The sequence below is a fragment of the Equus quagga genome, chromosome 19, assembly GCF_021613505.1.
Source record: "Equus quagga isolate Etosha38 chromosome 19, UCLA_HA_Equagga_1.0, whole genome shotgun sequence".
NCBI lineage: Eukaryota > Metazoa > Chordata > Mammalia > Perissodactyla > Equidae > Equus > Equus quagga.
The window spans coordinates 4,190,185-4,201,812 of NC_060285.1; the positions used below are offsets into that span (position 1 = coordinate 4,190,185).

General features: G+C 50.1%; 1 protein-coding gene across 7 annotated transcripts in view; it reads right to left on the reverse strand.

The window, feature by feature from the left end:
• The window catches only part of PPARA (peroxisome proliferator activated receptor alpha), a 72,793-nt gene that overhangs the window by 59,662 nt on the left and 1,503 nt on the right, over positions 1–11,628 (reverse strand). For 2 of the 7 annotated variants that reach the window (XM_046646404.1, XM_046646406.1), the window contains exons 1-2: positions 11,141–11,497; positions 10,429–10,578 (exon numbers count right to left, since the gene is read on the reverse strand). The gene's annotated coding sequence lies outside the window, so the exon portion shown is untranslated. Of the gene's footprint in view, positions 1–9,369; positions 9,431–10,416; positions 10,579–11,140; positions 11,498–11,534; positions 11,610–11,628 lie in introns of those variants that run through there. The other 5 variants (XM_046646408.1, XM_046646409.1, XM_046646411.1 and 2 more) reach the window with 4 other exon arrangements.

Genomic DNA, 11,628 nt, shown 5'->3' on the forward strand with positions numbered 1-11,628 from the left:
TGGGAAGTCCTAGCGATCTGGGATCACCTTAATCCAACCTCAAGGATTGAGATTAGGTAGAACCGGGCGTCAGTCCTTGAGCAGCTGATCCATTTCCAGATCACCTGTACTTCTAGAGGGCAGCTTTTTGGGGTCCCAACCCAAAGTTTGGGATGTTTACCAGGGTTTTCCCTTCTCACAGGTTTTATATCCCAAACTTTGACTCCTGGCCCCACAGAAGTGCTACTAGGTTCTTAAGTGCGTCTTCCATAAACTGGCCAACACCCAGAGACAAAATGACCCCAAATGTCAAGTTTCCATCTTCTCCAGACCTCAGCCTGGCAAGGGTTCACTGCCTCATGAGCTCTCCAACACCTCGGCATGTGTTTAAAGACTCTGTCCACCTTTTTGAGTTGACTTCCAAACTACTAAGCCATTACCAGAAATGGAGCCAGCATCTTAACATGTACAAAGCACTCAATAGTCATGAATATTTATCAGCTCCACAGTTTGAAATGGTGCTTTTTCTCTTTATTTTTTTACTTCCAGAGCTACCAAGAAGTATTTCTGTCTCTTCAATAAAATCCATAGACTGGAATATAGGGAAACAATTAGATGTTCTTAAGGTTTTCCTCAGATTCAGGCAAACAACAGCTTCCTAATAAAATTTTAGGACAGAAAAATTGTCATCTTTTCCACAAGCAGGAGGGCACAGACCATTAAGTAGAGAGGAAGGCTCTGTTCACTGGGCAGACAGTTTTAGGTACCTCCCATGCTGGGCCATGTTGTAGCCCCTCTGGGTACAGAGTGAAGGAGACAGACAAACATCATGGCCCACGGTGCTGCTGTTCCAGCAAGGGAGTCAGAGGAGAGACGACAATGAAAGCAGCTGCCATGTTAGATGGAGACAGTGCGGGGAAGGGGCTCAGAGAAGACCTCCCCCAGGGGAATGAGCATGACATGACATCCCTCATGACATTCCTCCTTCTATGAACAGGGACACGGAGCTGGGAGAGTCCTACAGACCCCATGACCCAGCACTCTAGCCTCCCTTACAGCTGGCCCCCTCAGCACCAGCCTAACGGAGGGAAGGAAGGAGCCGCCAGGCTCTGCGCTCACTGTGCTGTCCTTCCTGACATCTGTCTCCTAAAACTCTCATGGCCTGGGCGAGGTCCACACTACCTGCCCCACCTTAGGTGCCTAAGGCACTGCGCAATGCTGGTCACCACTTTTTATCTTTGATGTCACAGATTAGCCCTTAATTGACAGAGCTGGACAGTGAACAGGTCACCCACAGTCGAGTGTGGGTAAGACACGTTCAGTGGTCTCAGTACCCCACACCTCCTTGAGCAGGTGTTAGGTGCCAATAGACTGTGAGTTCCAGGAGGGCAGGACCATGGTGTGGTGGCAAACAATGGCCCCCAAAGATGTCCACGCTCCAATCCCAGAGCCTATGGACATGTCACCATGGCAAAGGGGGCTCCGCAGAGGTGATTAAGGTACCATTATGGGCTGATATGTGTCCCACAAAAACATACATCCACATCCTAACCCCTAGTCCTTCGGAATGTGACCTTACTGGAAACGGGGTCTTTGCAGGCATAGTTACGATGAGCCCATACTAAAGTCGGGGGCCCCTGATCCAATATGACTGGTGTCCTTATGAAAAAAGGAAATTTGGACACAGATCCACACACACAGAGAACCCAGGGGAAGACCCAGGCAGAGACCGGAGAGATGCTTCTACAAGCCAAAGAACGTCCAGGGCGGACGGCCACCACCAGGAGCTGGGAGGAGGCAAGGAAGGCTCCTCCTCAGAGGCTCAGAGGGAGCACAGCCCTGCTGACACCTGATTTCAGACTTTCGGTCTCCAGAACAGCGAGAGAATAAATTTCTGTTTTCAAAGCCCCCAGATCGTGGCGCTTTGTTACGGCAGCCCCAGGAGACCGAGGTACAGACCCCGAGAGGGGAGATCACCGAGATTACCTGGTGGGCCCGATCAGATCGCTGCAGCCCTTAAAAGCAGAGAAGTTTCTCTGGTTGAAATGAGGCAGAAGAAAAGGGAGGTCAGAGAGATGCAGAGCGTGAGAAGGACTCCACCCTTGCTGCTGGTTTGGGCAACAAAGGGGCCATGAGCAAAGGGATGTGGGCCCCTCGGCTGATACCCAGTGCAGAAACAGGGGCCAGAGGGGGCTTTCAAAACTCACAGAATGGTACATCTAAAAAGGATGAATTTTACTGTATGTAAATTATACCTCAATAAACCTGACCAAAAAAAGCCCTTCAAACCCATCTCCATTGCCTGGTTTTTAGGGAGCCTACTAGAAAGAGGCGGGGCTGGTGTTGGAAGCTGGCCCAACACATCATCACGCCCATGGGGGTTTCCCAGGAACACCTGGCAGCCAGCCCCGACCACAGGGCTCAGGACCCCGGGGCGGGAGACGGCTGCCTCCCTCCCTCCCTCTGCGCCCCCCACCCCACAAAGCCAGAAGCCAGCCTGCCCCACCCCCGCCCCCCAGGCGCTGACATCACTCACTACCATCCTAGGAAAGGGCTCACATTTGTCTAGGAAATAATTTGCCTCGTTCGCGTCTATCAAACCAAATGGTGTCAAGCTACCAGCACTCACCGTCCAGCTTATGTCGCTTCAAGTCTGCCTGTCAGGAAGCAATTATCACGCTCATGTGATTAACACAGACTCACTGCTCAGAAGGCTTATCTGCTCTTAATGCTGGAACTACTGGCGACAAGGAGAGACAGACACGGTGACTAAACACACAGTGTTTCCTGAACGTCAGTCATTAGTAGCACGACGACAGTTAACATCCACCTGAGATTTGGATTCTGCTGACCTAAGAGGGTCAGAAGGATTTCACGTATCACTTAATGCCTTTAAGATAACCCTCAGAACTAAAATGGGTTCTGAAATTTCTTGGGTGACTTTTATTTACTCTTTCCTCTCTCCCAACTTAGTTCCTTTAGGGAATTTGAAAGACAAGCATTTCCTAGGCTGCACGTTCCGCTCGGGGTTAAAATGCTGCTTGCTCTGGCAGCCGCCACGGTGCCAGGGAGCAGCCCTGCCTCGAGCTGGCTCTTACCACACAGCTCATGTCCTGGGCTTCGTGCCTGCCTCCCCTCTGAGCCTGCGGTCGTGCTCAGGCAACTGGGCCTGTTGTGTTCCCACTGCTTTCCCAACACGTAGAACACTGCCTGGCACAGAGTAGGCGCTCAGTAAACATGTGCTGAATGAATGAATGAGTTCAGGAAGAAATGACTGAAGTGCCCCCTGAACAGCTGCTGAAGTGAAGGCAGAATCTGTCAAATCAGAGATTCAAACTGCGGTAGGGTATCTGAGGGGCGACATTCCTGCATCTGGTTTGGGGGAGGATCAAGGAAGGCTTCACGAAAGAGGTGGTGTCCGATTAGGCCTTGACGGAATCTCAAATGGAGGGGATCCCACAGGAGCTGCAGCTCGCACAGCCGGTCCTGTAGCGCCTGCCGGCAGTGCGCTCCAGGAGGATGGTGAGCGAGGCAGCTAGGGATCCCCCCACCCTTGGGTCCGTGACCCACTGACTCATCACTCATCTGGGAGAGGGACTTCCATCAAGCTGCCAGGCAAATTGCATGCGCTTTGGAGAAAAAGCCCTGAGCTGGTTAGTGCTTCTATCAGAGAGATCGCCCTGGGCACGCACTTCAGAGAGGTTTTCCTAAGAAAGCAATTTGAAGCTGAGATCTCCAGAGTAGAGGTTATGGGGGTGAGGTGGGGGATGAGGGTGAGGGAGCGCCCCAGGGATGAAGGAGGAAGCACGGTGGGTGGGAGGAACCAGTAGTGTAGAAATAAAGTCGGCCCCTGAGTCGTAGGGCCAGGCCTTCCTAGTCAGGACGGGAGCTGACAAATGAGGATGGGTGAGTCAGCGTTAAGGCTGGAGAGCGAACCATAAGCAAAGAAACATCTACAGAGTTCTTACTATGCCAGGTACCACCCCCCATGGAAAGCACTAGTATTTGCCCCATCTGGAGACAGGGAAACTGAGGCACAGGTGAGAGGAGCAGTCCACGTGCGTCGGAGAGCTGAGGGTTGGGACCCTGCACTTGTCCTGCCTCTGTTGCCCCAGCAGAGGCCACTCACTGGACAAGGAGGAAGACCACGGTCAGGGAGGGCAAACACAGGTGGCTCAGAACCGGACGCTCTAAGTTTGAGCCTCAGGGAGGGTGGGTGGTGGTGTCGGGAAGGCCAGTGGGTGCTGGGCCTGACGTCACGACAAGGATGATGAAGAGCAGGGGACCTCTAGGAAGGTGGTGAGGTGGGCTGGATCCAGGCCACCTTGGAGACGAAGTGCTGGCACAGGGGGAGGGAAAGCCAGGAGGGCTCGGAGGAAGGTACACACAGAGGACCAGAAAGGGAACAGCCGTCCCCCGGCCCCTTGGCAATTCAACGTCACGTGTGTAAACACGATGACAGCAGCCGTCTAGAATGACAGGCCAGTGGATGTGTTAATGCCTTAGGTTGGAACTGCACCTTTTCATCTCTTGAAAGTAATTCCGTCCCTGAGTTCTGAGTTTTAATGGCTTGGCTTGTCTTTCACGTTTCCTTAAAGGGACTGAACCAGATCCGAGACCCTAAGTGGGCATGTATCTTTCTGAACTGTCTCCTAGAAAATGGTTTATTCTACTCAGACAGCCCACATCTGAATTCATTCACGCCAAACACAGCAACCCCATGCTCCCTAGGTACCATGCTCTCTAATCTGTCCATGATTCAGCCTTGGATATATCTGGGTTTTTTTCCTCCTAGATTCTCCTTTCTCTTAAGTGTTGTACCTCTCTTCATATCAAAGATTACCAGCCGTCCTTGAATCTGGTTAAATATTCACCCTGCCTCAACTTCTGACCTAGACACTGAAAGCTAACTTTGTTAGATTCATCTAAGTAAAGAGAAGGGAGGAGGAAAAAAAGTTGATAATCTTCAGTTTCCAGAGTGAGAGAAAAATTTCATAGTTCTCTCCTCTTAGATTGAAATCCTGCTAAGCATTCTTTAGACTCTACATTCACACACGAAGGCCAGGACTCAGGAAGAATTGCTACTGCTCTCCCCCGAAAGCTTTCCACGCAAACCTTCCTCTGCCACCATCCGCAGTCGCCCCCAGCCAGGAATAGTAACCTTCCTCTTTCTGGTCAACGCATCAGTGCTGATCTGCACTTCCTGTCTCTTCACTGCCGGTTCTGAGCTTTGGTTTCCAGGCTGCTCCAGGGCTCGGTCAGCATCCTTCACCTGCCATTGGTGACCACCCTCCCATTCATTTTCAGAAATGCTCCACACACAACTGAGTGCATGCGCCTTCACCCACCTTTTTCCCTGGGTCTAGAACCTTCTTTCTCTGACTTGGACAAACCCTCCAGGCACCAATACTTCCACCCCAAGTTCTTTCATCATCACTTGTCATACATGCTTTTTTGTTTTTGGTGAAGAAGATTGGCCCTGAGCTCACATCTGTGCCAATCTTCCTCTATTTTATGTGGGATGCCACCAGAGCATGGCTTGATGAGTGGGCTAGCTCCATGCCCGGGATCCAAACTGGTGAAACCCCGGGCTGCCAAAGTGGAGCGTGCAAACCTAACCACTCAGCCAGGGGGCCGGCCCCCACACATGCTCTTTTAATCCTGTTTGTGCTGGTCTCGTCTCTCAAGGAACATCAGTTTCAAGTGCATTTAAATTCTCCAATACCTTTCTCTTCTTCACGCTTCTTATTTTTCAAAGCCGCCTTCTTCTTTGGGGTCTCACCTCCCATCAAGCTCTCATTGTCAATTTCTTTGCACAATTGAACCTTTTTAAAAACTACTTGTCTCTTCTAGCACTCCATACTGAACATAACGATTAGGGTTATTTCTATGATTTGAGAACCACAGCAAGAGAATGCCTTCCTTTCTGGAAAATACTCTCAACAAGGGAGTTTTTCTAAAGAAAGAAGAGAACAAAGGTCGTTTTCTGAACTGGCGCGCACATCGGTCTGCCTGCTGTGCACCATCAGGAGGGCTCGGCGGAGACGGGAGCGGAAGCTGCCTTGCCTAGATCGTCTAAGAGACTCTGTAACATTTTCAAAGTGGAAAATCAGGGCAATCATAATACTCAAGCAAAATACTCCCCTCATAGATCCTAACATCTACGGGAGCCATGCACGTGTCAAATGCAGCCCTGTTTGTTTCTATTATAAATAACTTCCACACACACAGAGATGATTCTGTTTAACCCAAATTTCAAATTTCTCTGAACAATCTTCCGTTTAAACATCATTCACGTTAATCCCATCCTCAATGCACAGACAGAAAAACAGAAATAGACTGTGAGTGGACAACAGTGAATAAAGAAGACACTAGCCCGGTCATCACGCTGTCCCGCAAAATGAGCCACAATGAGACGGCCGTCTCGAATTTATCAAACGTACTGATAATCGCAGACAGAGCGGAATATGCTCCTCTCATTGGCAGCCTGATAGATGTCAACTTGTCCAATAAGGAAAGCTGCCTGAAAATGCTTCCAAGAATTCTTCCAGTGAAAAAAACCCCATCTGGCATACAGGTAATAGAAAAAAACTTGCTTTCAGATCATCAAGATGTGGTTGTCCCTTGATTCTGCAATCTTGTATTTTATAAGCCTATTGCTCAACTGTAAACATGCATTTACATCTTCACATAAGGCTGACAACTAATTACTTAGACTATTTCAGAAAGGGACATAGCCACATGTCAACCTCACCATAACCAGGTCTCTTTCACTGGAGCTTGGCGATTTGTCACCTCAGTGTGGTTATCACATAACCACAGACTGACTCAGTTACAAATGGCGGCAGGAAAACCTGGGGCCTCACCCACTCTTTAAAATGGGGAAAAAAAGGGAACTGCAATACACTGTTTACTTAACTTTATTATAATTTCAAATCATTCCCATGAAGCTCATAATCTTTGAGACAATTAGTCCTTCTGTATTTGCTTTCCTAACTCCTACCATTCAATGCAATACTTCTTCATAAGCCTACTTGGGATCTCTAAGTTAAAGCGTAAATCGATCAGAATAGAAACTGCCACTCCTCTTTATTTGCAAATCTCCTAAAATACAGCAAAGTAAAAGCAGTCAGAAGAGAGCTGCATCCTGGAACACAGAAGATGTTTAATCCGTGTTTTCTCTAATTTCTCCTGTGCAGATCTCACGTCCACAACTGGAGTGTCTGCAGGCCCCTTGCCATGTTAAATATCAGCACATCCCAACGCACAGAGGTTTAAACATAGCCCTGTCCAACCGAGTCTGTGGTTTGGGATTTGAATCATGATCTCGCAGAAAGAAAGAGCATTTTACTTAATTAGCTTCTCAAACCATCTCATAAAAAGTCTACTTAATGCAGGATATACCCCAAACCTAATGATAATTACGCATAGAATCGTTTTAACTGCCACCACCACGTTTACAGCCCTGACGCAACAGAAGCTTCACGTGGAAGTCCAGTGTGGCGTACAGGACACCCATCTAGCACTGATGGAAGAACGCGCTCTCACCAACCCAGGTACCAGGGAAGGGGCAAAACGGCAGGTGGAGTCCTCCTGTGGAGGGTAGGCCTGCTGTCTGTGCTTCTAAGTGCCCCAGCCAGCTCCCCGCCGCATCTGAGTACCGGAGAAAACAGAGGCCCACCAATAAATACTTGTTGAATTAAATTCTGTTCATCACTTATTTGTTAATGAACATTTACAAGTGCGGACTCAGTATACAGGACCAGCTGCGCAGAAATGAGCAAGGCACACTCCGCTGTCAGCAAGTTAGAACCAGTGGGGAGAGTGACACTAACGAGGAGCCCGATGCAGGGCAGCACCCAGGAGCCGCCCGACACAGGCGCGCCCAGGTCCAGGAAGACTGCACAGAGCCTGCGATTTCGCAGACCCGCCAAGGAGGAGGGCCAGTATGGTCTAGCTATACCGGAGTCAGGACAAATGCAAAATGCATCACCATCCAAACCTGAGGCATGTCCACGTTCAGAGAAAACACGAGCCACTCGTGACGTTTTATTCTAACTGGTGTAGAACTCTCAAGTATCTATTAAAAATTTTTTTAAAAATTTGCATATGGAGAGGAGGTGTGTTTCTTTCTGAAAGCCTTTGAAAAATCATAAAATGGTCAGAGCAAAAATCATACAGGAATCAGATGTGGCTGAGGGAAATGGGCGGGCAGCTCAGAGTGTAGCTTCGTCCTCTCAAGACGCCTCCTGGGCCGCAGACGGTTTTACAGATTTTATAAAGAATCTTCACGTAAGCCACCGTTTTTGACCCTTCAGAGGCGGAAGGCAGAGGAAATCCATTTTCTGATGAGAAAATAGCAGTGGAGGGATGTGGACAAAACCCCCAGGCCTGGCAGGCAGCAGCTGAGGGACGAAAATCCAAACCTCACGGTTAACCACCTAACGCCTTTTCCACCAGAACAAGCTGCTTTCCTGATGCAAACCAAAAATCTTCCAATACTTCTTGTCTATACGCTGATCTCAAAGCAAATGCAGCTCACACACAGGAACAGCTCGAACAGGGCTGACTCGGTGAGGAGTAAATTCTTCACTTTCGAGACCCCACCGTATCATAACTACACGATGCTAAGGAATTAAATCCTCTAGAAGCAAAGGACAAACGCACCTCCAGATAACGAGCAAATCAGACTACATTACACCTGCGACCCACAGAAGAGGCTGGAAAATTCGCCCATGTGTTCATTTCCCTAAGAAGCTCACTGCACGCCAGCAACAGAAACACCTGGAAGAAGAAACAAGTTCTTTTAAATAAGGTCCATTGGGACATCCAGGACTTCTCCTTTTTGGCTCTTACCTTAAAACTATCTTAACACCAAGTCGGAAATTAAAATTCTCTGCCTAATTTTCCCTAACCACATAGCCTTAGAAGTGGGTTGGCTTGTTTATGTAATTAATAAGGTAGAAATAGCAGATACAGCAAATGTTTTCCTACAAACAGAAACTATGCCTCTTTTTGAAATGTCTATGAAACATTTAAAAGACTGACTTTACACCAAGCCACCGAAAACAGGCCCTCAAATTCCAAAAAAGCAGAAATTATACAGGCCACATCCTCTAACTGCAAGGCAACAAAATTACTACAATTGTTCAAAAACACCAGCCGCTTGGAACTTAAGATACTCAACCCACTTGCCATTGAGAATACATCCACTCACACACAGACACCGCGAGAGGGGAAAAAAGAGCAGAGAATCTGGCATGTCTAAAATCTGTTTACATTAAGCAGAGAAACATTTCAATAAAATCTTTTTAAAGATTACTTAAAGAATATTTATTATGAAAACATGGATGCTCATAGACGGCATGCAAGGAAAAAAGCACTGCTCACCAATCGCCAAACAGCACGATGCTAGGCAAGAAGAGTTCCCTCTCTGCACTCCAGTTTCATCCTTTAAGAAGGTGAGGATAATCTTTACATTTCTCTTTCATATTCTGGCATAAAAATCAGCTTCACGAGCAGATCCAAAGTTGCCTTGCTCAGTAGTGAGCCAACAGCCCACAGCAGCTACTTAATAACTATTTATAGAATGAATGAATAAATATACACATACACACACACATATAAAGGAACTGACTAATTAATGTATCTGAACGCAATGGAATATTATAGACATTTAAGATGATAAAGCACAAACACATTTATTCACATGGAAAGACTTTTCATAACCTAATAGTCAATAAAGCAGGTTACAAAATAGTTTATATAGAAGAAACCTTTTTTTCTCTCCTCTCTCTGTCACACACACATACAATGTTTAAAAAACTGTTCACAATTTTGACAAACACAAGCTAGTAAAAAAACTGATTTTATGGTTACAGAATGACCTATACGTCTAAGATGTGAGAAAAGAGAGAGAAAACTTTTTTTCTACTGTCAATTTGCCTTTCCTTCAAAGTCGTACAGAATTTCGTCAGGCTCACGGTCCGGCCCCTCACGGCCAGTGGCCTCTCGAATCTGCCATGGGCCACTTCTCCATGCTGTCGCAGTCCTAGCTGATGGCAGTTCTAGACCCGACCTGCTATCTCAGCAAGCCGTCTGCTTGACACTGAGATTAGAATTAAGACAGCCAAGAGGCCAGGATGCTGCTCTTCCCTTGTCAGCCTGAGCAACTTCAGGGTCCACCAAGTAATAACAGGTCTCTGTTACACGACCTAGTTTTAAATTACATGGAACCAGACTGCCATGAAGAAATGAAGTTCCTAGTGAAACTGACACAATAAAGTTTTCAGAACTTAAAGGGGAATCTATCCACGTTTATCTTATTTTCAAAGCACTGAAAATATATCTCAGGTACATCACAAAAGGATAATTAACCCCCAAAATGCTATGTAGGGCAGCGGAAAGCATTTCATTCTGGAAACAAGTAAATCAAACCTTCTATTTCACCTGGGATGCCAACGTCTGGGTTCTGCGCTTGTGCCACAAACTGTTACTTCCCAGGGGAGGGAGGGCCTTTCACGGCAGCCTTGGCACGGAGAAGGTAAAGGAGGAAACGACTGCGATACGTCCTCTGGATTCTCCCCAGCTCTCCACCACCTTGGAAGAGGAAAGTCACCGTGACCCCGCTTCTTCCACGGCAACGGCACGGCAGGAGGGTTGTTCCCAGGAAAGCCCTGGGCCCCGCCTCCCTTCCCCACTGCCCGCGCACCCCTTCCCAAGCAGGCCCGGGAGAGGAGGGTGGCTGGGTGGAGGTGGGCGTGCAGCCCCGAAGGTCCCTGAGCGCCCCGCGAAACCCAAGACAGTATACCACCACGGACTTTCTTAGAAAGAACCTTGACATGTGGGGCACGCCGTCCTTCCTTAAATGAAAAAGGCGAGGACAGCACAGGCGCGCTGCTGTCCGCTGTTAGTCTGGGGTGGGCGTGGGGGCAGAACAGACCCTCGGGACGTCCGCCGGCACCCCCTGCGCCCCGGGGCCGCCTGACTGCGCTCGGCGCGAAGCGGGGCCGTCCCGCCAAGGCGCCCCGCGGCCGGCGCACTGCCCCGCGTGAGTTTCTCCCGTCGGACCGCGGCCGCCGGGCGCACGGCCCCGGGCTCGGTCTGTCTGGGCCTGGGGCTACCTAGCCTCGGGGATCCCCAAGGGTCTTGGGAAACGTACCCCCAGTCGGTGACGCCCAAACTCGACCGCGCCGAGGGAAGGGAGCGCCCGAGGCCCCCGCCCGGTGGGCCATCCCTCCCAGGGGACAACCTAAGGATCCAGAGGCTCTGAGGGCCCCGGCCTCGCCCGCCGCGCAGCGCAGCCCCGCCGACAGCCACGGACGCCGGGGCTCCGGGCAGGCCCCCGGCACTCGGGGCGAGGCCGAGCACGGGTTGGCCCCCTGGGCCCGGGGATCCCGGACACAAGTCCGCGGCGGGCGCCGGAGCCCCGAGCCCCGCGCATGCGCCGCCTGGCCCCGGCCCCTCCCCCGCCCGCCGCCACCCTGGGTCCCCGGGTAGCGGAGGCCCGGCCCGCGGACCCCCGCGCGCCCGCCCGCCCGCCCGTCCCTGGGCACCTGGGGCCGCGGTCCGCCGCCTGCCGGTCCGCCGGGCGAGCGCGCCGAGGGAGGCGGCGCATGCGCGGGGCTCGGGGCTCCGGCGCCCGCCGCG